Source organism: Globicephala melas, chromosome 3 (genome assembly GCF_963455315.2).
Source record: "Globicephala melas chromosome 3, mGloMel1.2, whole genome shotgun sequence".
Classification (NCBI taxonomy): Eukaryota; Metazoa; Chordata; class Mammalia; order Artiodactyla; family Delphinidae; genus Globicephala; species Globicephala melas.
Window position 1 is genome coordinate 6,869,743 of NC_083316.1, and position 16,277 is coordinate 6,886,019.

The 16,277-nt window shown below is 39.7% G+C and overlaps 1 protein-coding gene across 1 annotated transcript in view; it reads right to left on the reverse strand.

Annotated features, from left to right (window-relative positions):
* LOC132596979 (semaphorin-5A-like) overlaps positions 1 to 16,277 on the reverse strand; it is a 267,256-nt gene that overhangs the window by 228,654 nt on the left and 22,325 nt on the right. The gene's annotated exons all lie outside the window — the stretch shown is intronic.

Sequence of the window (16,277 nt, forward strand, 5' to 3'; positions counted from 1 at the left end):
ACCTTTCGGGATTGGATTTTCTCACTCAGAAAAATTCCCTGCAGATCCATGTTGTGGAATGTATTAGCAGTTTGTGCTTTTTATTGCAGAGTAGCATTCATGGGATAAATGCCCCAGCATGCAATTATTGGACATTGTAAGACAGTTACGTGTTTAGGTTTTTTTTTTTTTTTAACATCTTTAATGGAGTATAATGGCTTTACAGTGTTGTGTTAGTTTCTGCTGTATAACAAAGTGAAACAGCTATATGCATATGTATATCCCCATACCCTCTCTCTCTTGAATCTCCCTCCCACCCTCCATATCCCACCCCTCTAGGTGGTCACAAAGCACTGAGCTGATCGATCTCGCTGTGCTATGCAGCTGCTTCCCACTAGCTATCTATTTTACATTTGGTAGTGTATATATATTCATGCCACTTTCTCACTTTGTCCTAGCTTATGCTTCCTCATCCCTGTGTCCTCAAGACCATTCTCTACGTCTGTGTCTTTATTCCTGTCATGCCCCTAGGTTCATCAGAAACATTTTTTTTCAGATTCCACATATATGTGTTAGCATATGGTATTTCTTTTTCTCTTTCTGACTTACTTCACTCTGTATGACAGCCTCCATTTCCATCCACCTCACTACAAATAACTCAATTTTGTTTCTTTTTATGGCTGAGTAATATTCCATTGTATACATGTGCCACAACTTCTTTATCCATTCATCTGTCAATGGATGCTTAAGTTGCTTCCATGTCCTGGCTATTGTAAATAGTGATGCAATGAACACTGTAATACATGACTCTTTTTGGATTATGGTTTTCTCAGGGTATAGGCCCAGTAGTGGGATTGCTGAGTCATATGGTAGTTCTATTTTTAGTTTTTTAAGGAACCTCCATACAGTTCTCCATAGTGGCTGTACCAATTTACATTCCCACCAACAGTGCAAGAAAGTTCCCTTTTCTCCACACCCTCTCCAGCATTTATTGTTTGTAGATTTTTTGATGATGGCCATTCTGACTGGTGTGAGGTGATACCTCATTGTAGTTTTGATTTGCATTTCTCTAATGATTAGTGACGTAGACGTTTCACGTGTTTGTTGGCCATCTGTATATCTTCTTTGGAGAGATGTCTATTTAGGTCTGCTGCACATTTTTGGATAGGGTTGTTTGTTTTTTGATATTGAGCTCCATGATTTGCTTGTATATTTTGGAGATTAATCCTTTGTCAGTTGCATCATTTGCAAATATTTTCTCCCATTCTGAGGGTTGTCTTTCAGTCTTTATTATGGTTTCCTTTGCTGTGCAAAAGCTTTTAAGTTTCATTAGGTCCCATTTGTTTATTTTTGTTTTTATTTCCATTTCTCTAGGAGGTGGGTCAAAAAGGATCTTCCTGTGATTTATGTCATAAAGTGTTCTGCCTATCTTTTCCTCTAAGAGTTTTAGAGTGTCTTGCTTTACATTTCAGTCTTCAATCCATTTTGAGTTTATTTTTCTTTATGGTGTTAGGAAGTGTTCTAATTTCATTGTTTTACATGTAGCTGTCCAGTTTTACCAGCACCACTTATGGAAGATACTGTTTCTTCTCCATTGTATACTTTTGCTTCCTTTATCAAAGATAACGTGACCATATGTGCATGGGTTTATCTCTGGGCTTTCTATCCTGTTGCATTGATCTATATTTCTGTGTTTGTGCCAGTACCATACTGTCTTGATTACTGTAGTTTTGTAGTATAGTCTGAAGTCCAGGAGCCTGATGCCTCCAGCTCTGTTTTTCCTTCTCAAGATTGCTTTGTCTATTTGGGGCCTTGTGTTTCCATACAAATTCTGCAATTTTTTATTCTAGTTCTGTGAAAAATGCCAGTGGTAGTTTGATAGGGATGCACTGATTCTGTAGATTGCTTTGGGTAGTATAGTCATTTTCACAATGTTGATTCTTCTAATCTACGAAAACAGTATATCTCTCCATCTGTTTGTATCATCTTTAATTTATTTATTTGGTATCTTATAGCTTTCTGCATATAGGTCTTATGTCTCCTTAGGTAGGTTTTTCCTATGTATTTTATTATTTTTGTTGCAATGGTAAATGGGAGTGTTTTCTTGATTTCACTTTCCGATTTTTCATCATTAGTGTATAGGAATGCAAGAGATTCTGTGCATTAAGTTTGTATCCTGCTACTCTACCAAATTCACTGATTAGCTCTAGTAGTTTTCTCGTAGCATCTTTAGGATCCTCTATGTAAAGTATCATGTCATCTGCAAACAGTGACAGATTTACTTCTTTTCTGATTTGGACTCATTTTATTTCTTTTTCTTCTCTGATTGCTGTGGCTAAAATTTCCAAAAATATGTTGAATAATACTGGTGAGAATGGGCAACCTTGTCTTGTTCCTGATCTTAGAGGAAATCATTTCAGTTTTTCACCATTGAGAATGATGTTGGCTGGATTTATCATATATGGCCTTTATTATGTTAAGGTATGTTCCCTCTATGCCTACTTTCTGGAGAGTTTTTATCATAAATGGATGTTGAATTTTGTCAAAATTGATGTTGAATTTTGTCAAAAGCTTTTTCTGCATCTATTGAGATGATCATATGGTTTTATCCTTCAATTTGTTAATATGGTGTATCACATTGATTGATTTGTGTATACTGAAGAATCCTTGCATTCCTGGGATAAACCTCACTTGATCATGGTATATGATCCTTTTAATGTGCTGCTGGATTCTGTTTGCTAGTATTGTGTTGAGGAGTTTTGCATCTATGTTCATCAGTGATATTGGCCTGTAGTTTTCTTTTTTCATGACATCTTTGTCTGGTTTTGGTATCAGGGTGATGGTGGCCTTGTAGAATGAGTTTGGGAGTGTTCCTCCCTCTGCTATATTTTGGAAGAGTTTGAGAAGGATAGGTGATTAGCTCTTCTCTAAATGTTTGATAGAATTCACCTGGAAAGCCATCTGATCCTGGGCTTTTGTTTGTTGGAAGAATTTTTAAAACCATCTCAATTTCAGTGCTTTTGATTGGTCTGTTTATATTTTCTATTTCTTCCTGGTTCAGTCTCAGAAGGCTGTGCTTTTCTAAGAATTTTTCCATTTCTTCCAGGTTGTCCATTTTATTGGCATATAGTTGTTTGTAGTAATCCCTCATGATCCTTTTTATTTCTGCAGTGTCAGTTGTTACTTCTTTTTCATTTCTATTTCTGTTGATTTGGGTCTTCTTTTTTTTTTTTTTTTTGATGAGTCTGACTAATGGTTTATCAGGTTTGTTTATCTTCTCAAAGAACCAGCTTTTAGTTTTTATTGATTTTTGCTATTGTTTCCTCATTTCTTTTTCATTTATTTCTGATCTGATCTTTATGATTTCTTTCCTTCTTCTGACTTTGGGGGTTTTTTGTTCTTCTTTCTCTAACTGCTTTAGGTGTAAGGTTAGGTTGTTTATTTGAGATGTTTCTTGTTTCTTGAGGTAGGATTGTATTGCTATAAATTTCCCTCTTAGAACTGCTTTTGCTGCATCCCATAGGTTTTGGGTCATTGTGTTTTCATTGTCATTTGTTTTCAGGTATTTTTTGATTTCTTCAGTGATCTCTTGTTTATTTAGTATTGTTTAGCCTCCATGTGTTTGTATTTTTTACAGATTTTTTTTCCTGTAATTGATATGTAGTCTCATAGTGCTGTGGTTGGAAAAAATACTTCATATGATTTCAATTTTCTTAAATTTACGAAGGGTTGATTTGTGACCCAAGATGTGATCTATCCTGGAGAATATTCCATGAGCACTTGAGAAGAAAGTGTATTCTGTTATTGTTTGGAACAACAGAATATGGAGTGTCCATATATAGACATGTCCATATATGGAATGTTCTATAAAGATGAATTAAGTCCATCTTGTTTAATGTATCAGTTAAAGCTTGTGTCTCCTTATTTATTTTCATTTTGGACGATCTGTCCATTGGTGAAAGTCGGGTGTTAAAGTCCCCTACTATGATTTTGTTACTGTCGATTTCCTCTTTTATGGCCATTAGCATTTGTCTTAGGTATTGAGATGCTCCTATGTTGGGTGCATAAATATTTACAATTGTTATATCTTCTTCTTGGATGGATCCCTTGATCATTATGTAGTGTCCTCCTTTGTCTCTTATAATAGTCGTTATTTTAAAGCCTATTTTGTATGATATGAGAATTGCTACTCCAGCTTTCTTTGATTTCCATCTGCATGGAATATCTTTATCCATTCCCTCACTTTCAGTCTGTATGTGTCCCTAGGCCTGAAGTGGGTCTCTTGTACACAGCACATGTATGGGTCTTGTTTTTGTATCCATTCAGCCAGTCCATGTCTTTTGGTTGGAGCATTTAATCCATTTACATTTAAGGTAATTATCAATATGTATGTTCCTATTACCATTTTCTTAATTGTTTTGGGTTTGTAAATGTAGGTCTTTCCCTTCTTTTGTGTTTCCTGCCTAGAGAAGTTCCTTTAGCATTTGTTGTAAAGCAGGTTTGGTGGTGATGAATTCTCTTAACTTTTGCTTATCTGTAAAGGTTTTAATTTCTCTGTTGAATCTGAATGAGATCCTTGCTGGGTAGAGTAATCGTGGCAGTAGCTTTTTCCCTTTTATCACTTTAAGTATGTTCTGCCACTCCCTCTGGCTTGCAGAGTTTCTGCTAAAAAATCAGCTGTTAACCTTATAGGGATTCCCTTGTATGTTATTTGTTGTTATTTGCTTTTCCCTTGCTGCTTTTAATATTTTTCTTCGTATTTAATTTTTGATAGTTTGATTCATACGTTTCTTGGTGTGTTTCTCTTTGGGTTTATCCTGTGTGGTACTCTCTGTGTTTCCTGGACTTGATTGACTATTTCCTTTCCCATGTTAGGGACGTTTTGGACTATAATCTCTTCAAATATTTTCTCAGACCCTTTCTTTTTCTCTTCTTCTTCTGGGACCCCTATAATTCAAATGTGTTGCACTTAATATTTTCCCAGAGGTCTCTGAGACTGTCCTCAATTCTTTTCATTCTTTTTTTCTTTATTCTGTGCCCTGGCAGTTATTTCCACCATTTTATCTTCTAGCTCAGTTATCTGTTGTTCTGCCTCAGTTACTCTGTTATTGATTCCTTCTAGAGTATATTTAATTTCAGTAATTGTGTTGCTCCTCACTATTTCTTTGCTCTTTAGTTCTTCTAGATCCTTGTTAAATGTTCTTGTATTTATTCCATTCTGTTTCTGAGATTTTGGATCACCCTTACTATCAATAGTCTGAATTCTTTTTCAGGTAGGTTGCCTATTTCATCTTCATTTATTTGGTCTTGTAGGTTTTTACCTTGCTCCTTCATCTGTAACAAATTTTTTTGTGGTTTCATCTTTTTTTTTTTTTTTTTTTTAAGGGTGGTACTCTATTCCTGTCTTACTGGTTGTTTGTCCTGAGACGTCCAGCACTGGAGTTTTCAGGCAGTTGCATAGAGCTGGTTCTTGGTGCTGAAATGAGGACCTCAGGAGGACCTCCTTCCTCAGGAAGGCCTCACTTCGATTGACATTCCCTGGGGTCTGAGGTTCTCTGTTAGTCCAGTGGTTTGGACTCGGAGCTCCCACCACAGGAGCACAGGCCCGATCTCTGGCCTGGAAACCGAGATCCTGCAAGATTTGTGGCACAGTAAACAACATAAAAAAGGGAGGACGAGGGGACGATGGCGGAAGAGTAAGACGTGGAGATCACCTTCCTCCCCACAGATACACCAGAAATACATCTACACGTGGAACAACTCCTACAGAACACCTACTGAATGCTAGCAGAAGACCTCAGACCTCCCAAAAAGCAAGAAAGTTACCACGTACCTGGGTAGGGCAAAAGAAAAAAGAATAAACAGAGACAAAAGGATAGGGACGGGACCTGCACCAGTGGGAGGGAGTCGTGAACGAGGAAAGGTTTCCACACACTAGGAAGCCCCCTCGCAGGTGGAGACTGCGGGTGGTGGAGGGGGGAATCTTCGGAGCCACGGAGGACAGCACAGCAACAGGGGTGTGGAGGGCAAAGTGGAGAGATTCCCGCACAGAGGACCGGTGCCGACTGGCACTTACCAGCCCAAGAGGCTTGTCTGCTCACTCACTGGGGTGGGCAGGGGCTGGGAGCTGAGGCTCGGACTTCGGTAGGAGCGCAGGGAGAGGACTGGGGTTAGTGGCGTGAACACAACCTGAAGGGGCTAGTGCACCACGGCTAGCCAGGAGGAAGTCCGGGAAAAGTCTGGACCTGCCGAAGAGGCTGAGACTTTTTCTTCCCTATTTGTTTCCTGGTGCGCAAGGAGAGGGGATTAAGAGCGCAGCTTAAAGGAGCTCCAGAGACGGGCGTGAGCCGTGGCTAAAAGTGTGGACCCCAGAGACGGGCATGAGATGCTTAGGCTGCTGCTGCCGTCACCAAGCAGCCTGTGTGCAAGCACAAGTCACTAACTATACCCACCTTCCGGGGAGGCTGTGCAGCCCACCATTACCAGGTTCCTGGAATCCAGGGACAACTTCCCCGGGAGAACGCACGGCACGCCTCAGGATGGTGCAACATCATGCTGGCCTCTGCTGCCGCAGGCTTGCCCCAAACCCTGTACCCCTCCCTCCCCTCGGCCTGAGTGAGCCAGAGTCCCTGAAGCAGCTGCTCCTTTAACCCCGTCCTGTCTGAGCGAAGAACAGATGCCCTCCAGTGACCTACATGTAGAGGCAGGGCCAAATCAAAAGCTGAGCCCCAGGAGCTGTGAGAACAAAGAAGAGAAAGGGAAATCTCTCCCAGCAGCCTGAGAAGCAGTGGATTAAAGCTCCACAAACAACTTGATGTGCCCTGCATCTGTGGAATACATGAATAGACAATGAATCATCCCAAATTGAGGAGGTGGACTTTGACAGCAAGATTTATTCTTTTCCCCTTTTCCTCTTTTTGTGGGTGTGTATGTGTATGCTTCTGTGTGAGATCTTGTCTGTATTGATTTGCTTGCACCATTTGTCCTAGAGTTATATCCGTCCATTTTTGTTGTTTTTGCTTTTTTCTTAAAAAATTTTTTTCCTTAATAATTATTTTTTATTTTAATAACTTTATTTTATTTTATCTTCTTTTTTTTCTTTCCTTCCTGCCCTCCTTCCTGCCCTCCTTCCTTCCTTCCTTCCTTCCTCCCTCACCCTTCCTTCCTTCCTTCCTTCCTTCCTTCCTTTCTTTCTTTCTACTTTTTCTCCCTTTTATTCTGAGCCGTGTGTATGAAAGGCTCTTGGTGCTGCAGCCAGCAGTCAGTGCTGTGCCTCTGAGGTGGGAGAGACAACTTCAGGACACTGGTCCACAAGAGACCTCCCAGCTCCACATAATCTCAAATGGCAAAAATCTCCCAGAGATCTCCATCTCTGGAGAGATGGAGACACCCAACACCCAGCTTCACTCAACGACCAGCAAGCTACAGTGCTGGGCACCCTATACCAAACAACTAGCAAGACAGGAACACAAACCCACCCATTAGCAGAGAGGCTGCCTAAAATCATAATAAGTCCACAGACACCCCAAAGCACACCACCAGACGTGGACTTGCCCACTAGAAAGACAAGATCCAGCCTCATCCACCAGAACACAGGCACTAGTCCCCTCCACCAGGAAAACTACACAACCCATGGAACCAACTTTAGCCACTGGGGACAGACACCAAAAACAACGGGAACTACGAACCTGCAGCCTGCAAAAAGGAGACCCCAAATACAGTAAGATAAGCAAAATGAGAAGACAGAAAAACACACAGCAGATGAAGGAGCAAGATAAAAACCCACCAGACCTAACAAATGAAGAGGAAATAGGCAGTCTACCTGAAAAAGAATTCAGAATAATGATAGTAAAGATGATCCAAAATCTTGGAAATAGAATAGACAAAATGCAAGAAACATTTAACAAGGACCTAGAAGAACTAAAGATGAAACAAGCAATGATGAACAACACAATAAATGAAATTAAAAATACTCTAGATGGGATCAATAGCAGAAGAACTGAGGCAGAAGAAAGGATGAGTGACCTGGAAGATAAAATAGTGGAAATAACTACTGCAAGGGAGAATAAAGAAAAAACAATTAAAAGAACTGAGGACAGTCTCAGAGACCTCTGGGACAACATTAAACACACCAACATTCGAATTATAGGGATTTCAGATGAAGAAGAGAAAAAGAAAGGGACTGAGAAAATATTTCAAGAGATTATAGTTGAAAACTTCCCTAATATGGGAAAGGAAATAGTCAATCAAGTCCAGGAAACACAGAGAGTACCACACAGGATATACCCAAGGAGAAACACGCCAAGCCACATATTAATCAAAGTGTCAAAAATTAAATACAAAGAACACATATTAAAAGCAGCAAGGGAAAAACAACAAATAACACACAAGGGAATCCCCATAAGGTTAACAGCTGATCTTTCAGCAGAAACTCTGCAAGCCAGAAGGGACTGGCAGGACATATTTAAAGTGATGAAGGAGAAAAACCTACAACCAAGATTACTCTACCCAGCAAGGATCTCATTCAGATTTGATGGAGAAATTAAAACCTTTACAGACAAGCAAAAGTGGAGAGAGTTCAGCACCACCAAACCTGCTTTACAACAAATGCTAAAGGAACTTCTCTAGGCAAGAAACACAAGAGGAGGAAAAGACCTACAATAACGAACCCAAACCAATTAAGAAAATGGGAATAGGAACATACATATCGATAATGACCTTAAATGTAAATAGACTAAATGCTCCCAGCAAAAGACACAGATTGGCTGAATGGATACAAAAACAAGACCCTTATATATGCTGTCTACAAGAGACCCACTTCAGACCTAGAGACACACACAGATTGAAAGTAAGGGGATGGAAAAAGATATTCCATGCAAATAGAAACCAAAAGAAAGCTGAAGTAGCAATTCTCATATCAGACAAAATAGATTTTAAAATAAAGACTATTAGAAGAGACAAAGAAGGACACTACATAATGATCAAGGGATCGATCTAAGAAGATATAACAATTGTAAATATTCATGCACACAGCATAGGAGCACCTCAATACATAAGGCAAATACTAACAGCCATAAAAGGGGAAATCGACAGTAACACATTCATAATAGGGGACTTTAACACCCCACTTTCACCCATGGACAGATCATCCAAAATGAAAATAAATAAGGAAACACAAGCTTTAAATGATACATTAAACAAGATGGACTTAATTGATATTTATAGGACATTCCATCCAAAAACAACAGAATACACATTTTTCTCAAGTTCTCATGGAACATTCTCCAGGATAGATCATTTCCTGTGTCACAAATCAAGCCCTGGTACATTTAAGAAAATTGAAATTGTATGAAGTATCTTTTCTGACCACAATGCTAGGAGACTAGATATTAATTACAGGAAAAGGTCTGTAAAATATACAAACACATGGAGGCTAAACAATACACTACTTAATAACGAAGTGATCACTGAAGAAATCAAAGAGGAAATCAAGAAATACCTAGAAACAAATGACAATGGAGACAGGACAATCCAAAACCTATGGGATGCAGCAAAAGCAGTTCTAAGAGGGAATTTTATAGCAATACAATCCTAACTTAAGAAACAGGAAACATCTCGAATAATCAACCTAATCTTGCACCAAAAGCAATTAGAGAAAGAAGAACAAAAATACCCCAAAATTAGCAGAAGGAAAGAAATCATAAAGATTATATCAGAAATAAATGAAAAAGAAACGAAGGAAATGATAGCCAACATCAATAAAAGTAAAAGCTGGTTCTTTGAGAAGATAAACAAAATTGATAAACCATTAGCCACACTTATCAAGAAAAAAAGGGAGAAGACTCAAATCAATAGAATTAGAAATGAAAATGGAGAAGTAACAACTGACACTGCAGAAATACAAAAGATCATGAGAGATTACTACAAGCAACACTATGCCAATAAAATGGAAAACCTGGAAGAAATGGACAAATTCTTAGAAATGCACAACCTGCCAAGACTGAATCAGGAAGAAATAGAAAATATGAACAGACCAATCACAAGCACTGAAATTGAAACTGTGATTAAAAATCTTCCAACAAACAAAAGCCCAGGACCAGATGGCTTCACGGGCGAATTCTATCAAACATTTAGAAAAGAGCTAACACATATCCTTCTCAAACTCTTCCAAAATATAGCAGAGGGAGGAACACTCCCAAACTCATTCTATGAGGCCACCATCACCCTGATACCAAAACCAGACAAGGATGTCACAAAGAAAGATAACTACAGGCCAATATCACTGATGAACATAGATGCAAAAATCCTCAACAATATACTAGCAAACAAAATCCAACAGCACATTAAAAGGATCATATACCATGATCACGTGGGGTTTATTCCAGAAATGCAAGGATTCTTCAATATATGCAAATCAATCAATGTGATACACCATATTAACAAACTGAAGGAGAAAAACTATATGATCATCTCAAAAGATGCAGAGAAAGCTTTTGACAAAATTCAACATGCATTTATAATAAAAACCCTCCAGAAAGTCGGTATAGAGGAAACTTTACTCAACATAGTAAAGGCCATATATGACAAACCCACAGCCAACATCGTCCTCAATGGTGAAAAACTGAAAGCATTTCCACTAAGATCAGGAACAAGACAAGGTTGCCCACTCTCACCACTCTTATTCAACATAGTTTTGTAAGTTTTAGCCACAGCAATCAGAGAAGAAAAGGAAATAAAAGGAATCCAAATCGGAAAAGAAGAAGTAAAGATGTCACTGTTTGCAGATGACATGATACTGTACATAGAGAATCCTAAAGATGCTACCAGAAAACTACTAGAGCTTATCAATGAATTTGGTAAAGTAGCAGGATACAAAATTAATGCACAGAAATCTCTGACATTCCTATACACTAATGATGAAAAATCTGAAAGTGAAATCAAGAAAACACTCCCATTTACCATTGCAACAAAGAGAATGAAATATCTAGGAATAAACCTACCTAAGGAGACAAAAGACCTGTATGCAGAAAATTATAAGACACTGATGAAATAAATTAAAGATGATACAAATAGATGGAGAGATATACCATGTTCTTGGACTGGAAGAATTAACATTGTGAAAATGACTCTATTACCCAAAGCAATCTACAGATCCAATGCAATCCCTATCAAACTACCACTGGCATTTTTCACAGAACTAGAACAAAATATTTCACAATTTGTATGGAAACACAAAAGACCCCGAATAGCCAAAGCAATCTTGAGAACGAAAAACGGAGCTGCAGGAATCAGGCTCCCTGACTTCAGACTATACTACAAAGCTACAGTAATCAAGACAGTATGGTACTGGCACGAAAACAGAAAGATAGATCAATGGAACAGGATAGGAAGCCCAGAGATAAACCCACACACATATGGTCACCTTATCTTTGATAAAGGAGGCAGGAATGTACAGTGGAGAAATGTACAGTGGAGAAATGTACAGTGGAGAAATGTACAGTGGAGCCTCTTCAATAAGTGGTGCTGGGAAAACTGGACAGGTACATGTAAAAGTATGAGATTAGATCACTCCCCAACCCCATACACAAAAATAAGCTCAAAATGGATTAAAGACCTAAATGTAAGGCAAGAAACTATCAAACTCTTAGAGGAAAACATAGGCAGAACACTCTATGACATAAATCACAGCAAGATCCTTTTTGACCCACCTCCAAGAGAAATGGGAATAAAAACAAAAATAAACAAATGGGACCTAATGAAACTTCAAAGTTTTTGCACAGCAAAGGAAACCACAAACAAGACCAAAAGACAACCCTCAGAATGGGAGAAAATATTTGCAAATGACGCAACTGACAAAGGATTAATCTCCAAAATTTATAACAAGCTCATGCAGCTCAATAACAAAAAAACAAACAACCCAATCCTAAAATGGGCAGAAGACCTAAATAGACATTTCTCCAAAGAAGATATACAGACTGCCAACAAACACATGAAAGAATGCTCAACATCATTAATCATTAGAGAAATGCAAATCAAAACTACAATGAGATATCATCTCACACCAGTCAGAATGGCCATCATCAAAAAATCTAGAAACAATAAATGCTGGAGAGGGTGTGGAGGAAAGGGAACACTTTTGCGCTGCTGGTGGGAATGTGAATTGGTACAGCCACTATGGAGAACAGTATGGAGGATCCTTACAAAACTAAAAATAGAACTACCATACGACCCAGCAATCCCACTACTGGGCATATACCCTGAGAAAACCATAATTCCAAAAGAGTCATGTACCAAAATGTTTATTGCAGCTCTATTTACAATAGCCCAGAGATGGAAACAACCTAAGTGTCCATCATCGGATGAATGGATAAAGGAGATGTGGCACATATACACAATGGAATATTACTCAGCCATAAAAAGAAACAAAATTGAGCTATTTGTAATGAGGTGGATGGACCTAGAGTTTGTCACAGAGAGTGAAGTAATCAGAAAGAGAAAGACAAATACCATTTGCTAACACATATATATGGAATCTAAGAAAAAAAAATGTCATGAAGAACCTAGGGGTAAGGCAGGAATAAAGACACAGACCTACTAGAGAATGGACTTGAGGATATGGGGAGGGGGAAGGGTAAGCTGTGACAAAGTGAGAGAGTGGCATGGACATATATACAGTACCAAAGGTAAAATAGATAGCTAGTGGGAAGCAGCCACATAGCACAGGGAGATCAGCTCGGTGCTTTGTGACCACCTAGAGGGGTGGGATATGGAGGGTGGGAGGGAGGGAGACACAAGAGGGAAGAGATATGGGAACATATGTATATGTATAACTGATTCACTTTGTTATAAAGCAGAAACTAATGCACCATTGTAAACTAATTATACTCCAATAAAGTTGTAAAAAAAAAAAAAAAGGAAAATTCTAAGTGATCACATAGAAATGCAGAGAATGCTCACTACAAACTTACAGCACCCAGCGCCCGTTTTCGCCTTCTCCACATAAGGGTTGGGATAAATTAAAAACAAGGCATAAAAAAGTCATGAAGTTACTCTGATCAATTTTGATAAAAGAAACTGATCTCTATTCAAGAATAATTGTTGGAATGGCTACCTTTTCTCAAAAAATGATTTCAGTTGTAAAAATAAAATAAAATGGATTGTCAGAGTCTGGATATTTAAGGAAACAGCCTTGCAGTCAGAATTTCACCAAAATCTGACTTTTTCTAGTGTTGACAAAAATCTCTTTCCGTGAAAGAATCATGGATTCTGTCTTAACTTTTATATGTACTCTTTGGTGTAAGTAAATCAATGAGTAGATTGGCAGGAATGTGCCAAGCAAAATTAATTAAATTTCCTTAATACATCTGCTCTCTCTCTCTCTTTCTCTTTCTCTTTTCTGAGCAAAGTTTGGAATCATTTTGAATGCCAAAGGAAATACTCTATTTAACAAAAGATATATTTGAATTTGAGTGTATCTTGATTGAATGTCAAAAATGAACACTTATTTGCAAGGATCGAGTATGCTTTGATCCAGAGAAATTCATGGCAGCTAATTTTTCCTTTTGTGTATTGAAAATAATTATTTCATTCAAAAAAAAAAAGGAAGAAAGAAAAGGAGCAGTACAATATCAAAGAATAAAAAACAAAATAAAATTAGAAAGGTAAAATATATATTAGGAAAAATAAACTATAATTGAAACAATTGCAACAGGGTAAAATAAAACCCCAACAGAAAAAAGGAAAAGAAAAACAGGGCAGGGCGGGTACAAGCCAAAAGGAGAGAACAATACCAAAGTATAAAGAATAAAATATAATTAGAAAAATACAAGGTTAGGAAAAATAAAAATATAAAAGAATCAACAACAATGAATCAACAAGGTTAAACAGAACCCCAATCTAAAAGAGGAAAAAAAAGCAAAAACCTTGACTATGGGGGCAGAGTCTAGGCAGGGGTGGAACTTAGGTCCGGGTGGGGTTTTGGGTGAGCTGGGACCTAGGCAGGTTCAGGGGTAACTTTTGAGCATGGGGTGGGGCCTCTGCTTAGGACCTGCACAGAAGGGGAGAGGCAGCATGTAGGAAGGGGGGCCTCTGGAGTGTGGAGTTCTGGAGTTTGGAGGAAAGGCCCTGAGTGAGGGTGTGTGGGTGGGGTTTAGGCCCAGCTCATTGGAGGCGGTCTCAGAGGGGGTCTCCGAGTGTAGAGGTGGGGCCCTGGGTGGGGAGGTAGGGGCGGGGATTGGGCTCTGCACGGCAGGAGGGAGGCTCCAAGGGCAGAGGATTAGGCCCGGGAGCCCAACAGGCTCCAGTGCCTACTTGGACAGGGAAGGCGCTGGCCCCTTTCCTTTCCATTCCTTCACGCCCCTCCCCCACCGTCTCCCCCAGGGTCTCCCCCATCGCCACTGGACCCTAACCGTGGGTGGGTCCCTCTGGGTGTAGGAACCCCTCCCCTCCCCTAACCACCCCACAGGGGTGCTGGTCCGGACTTTACTTTTGCTCCCTCTTCCCTCCCTCCCTCTCCCTCAGGACCCGCATGGCTGAGGGTATTAGGCGCTTTTTTTTTTCTTTTCTTTTCTTTTTTTTTGCAGTACGCGGGCCTCCCACTGTTGTGGCCTCCCCCGCTGCAAAGCACAGGCTCCAGACGCGCAGGCTCAGCGGCCATGGCTCACGGGCCCAGCCGCTCCGCGGCATGTGGGATCTTCCCGGACCGGGGCACGAACCCATGTCCCCTGCATCGGCAGGCAGACTCTCAACCACTGCACCACCAGTAGGCAGAGGATCAGGCCTGGGATCTCAGCAGGTTCCTGGGGGCCCAAGTGGGCAGGGGAAACCTGGCCAAGCTCCCTTCTGATCCTCTGCCCTCCCAATGGTTCCCGTTTTCCCCTTCGGGCATGGGATCCCTTCCCCTTCCCCAGCCACACCTCAGGGGCACCAGTCCTGTCCAGCCTCCATTTCTCCTCCCCCTTCACTCCCCCCACGCCCCACATCCTACCCGGTCTCTGGGGGTTCCTCCCATCCCCTTAGGTGTCCAGGGTCCCCCACTGGTGCCTGGTAGGTGCCCTAGTTGTAAGGAGATGCAAATTCCACATCTTCCTAGTATGCCATCTTTAGTCCACCCCACATGTTCAGTTTTATATGAGTCTGCCAAACTGTTTTCCAGAGTGGCTACACGATTTTAGATTCCCATCAGCAATGTATACATATCTAGTTTCTTTGCATCCTTGTAAACATGTGGTGTTGTCATTACTTTTCATTTTAACCATTCTAATACGTTGTAGTACTATCTTATTGTGGTTTTAATTTGCATTTTGCTAATGGTTAAAGATGTTGGACATCTTTTCATGTGCTTATTTGCCATTTGTATATCCTTTTTGGTGAAATTTCTCTTCATGTATTTTGCCTACTTGCAAATTGAATTATTTTTTGCTTTTGTGTGTGTGTGTGTGTGTTTTAAACAGTTATGTATTGAAATTTCCCTGTGTATTCTAGGTACTAGTCCTTTGTTGGATGCATGGTTCATAAATATTTCTCCCAGTATATAACTGTCTTTTGTTGTTCTCAAGGTCTTTAAGAATAAATGGTTTTAATTTTGATAATGTGCAATTTATTGATTTTTTGTTATTGATTATGCCTTTAATGTAAAGTCTAAGAACGTTTTGCCTAGCCTGATGTCATGAAAGTTTTTTTCTATTTCTATACTAAATGTTTTATAATTTTACATTTAAGTATGTGATCTATTTAGAGTTAATTTTTGTGCACGGTGTGACGTTTAAGTTGAAGTTTTTTGTTGTTGTTTTTTGGACTTTGGGTTTTTTTGCCTATAGATGTCCAATTGCTCCAGCACCATTTGTTGAAAAAGTTATCCTTCATCTATTGAATTGCTCTTATACCTTTGTCAAAATTCATTTGGGCTAATAGGGACTTTTCATCTGAGCAAGATGGTATAGACCCATTTCTCTGTGTTCCTCCTCACTAAGCACAACTATAAACCCTGGGAATAATGCAAGAGACATCCAGAGGAGAGCTCTGAAAGGTGGCAGGAGGATGAACTGACTTAGGGCATCAGGACTGGTGAAGAGCACAGTGGCAGGATGTCTTACAACCCTATATCCAACAGGAGAAGGCAACTCGGGCCTGTCATTTCCTGACCTCTAATGTAGCAACAGAAGGTCCATTCCTCCCTCCAAATGAACAGGAGTCTCCCTGACAAAATCCGTGAGCTAAACGTCATTGACAATGGGACAATAAGGACCCTCACCAACAGAAATCAGCCAGGGGAAGCTCTCCTCTGCTGAGAAATACTT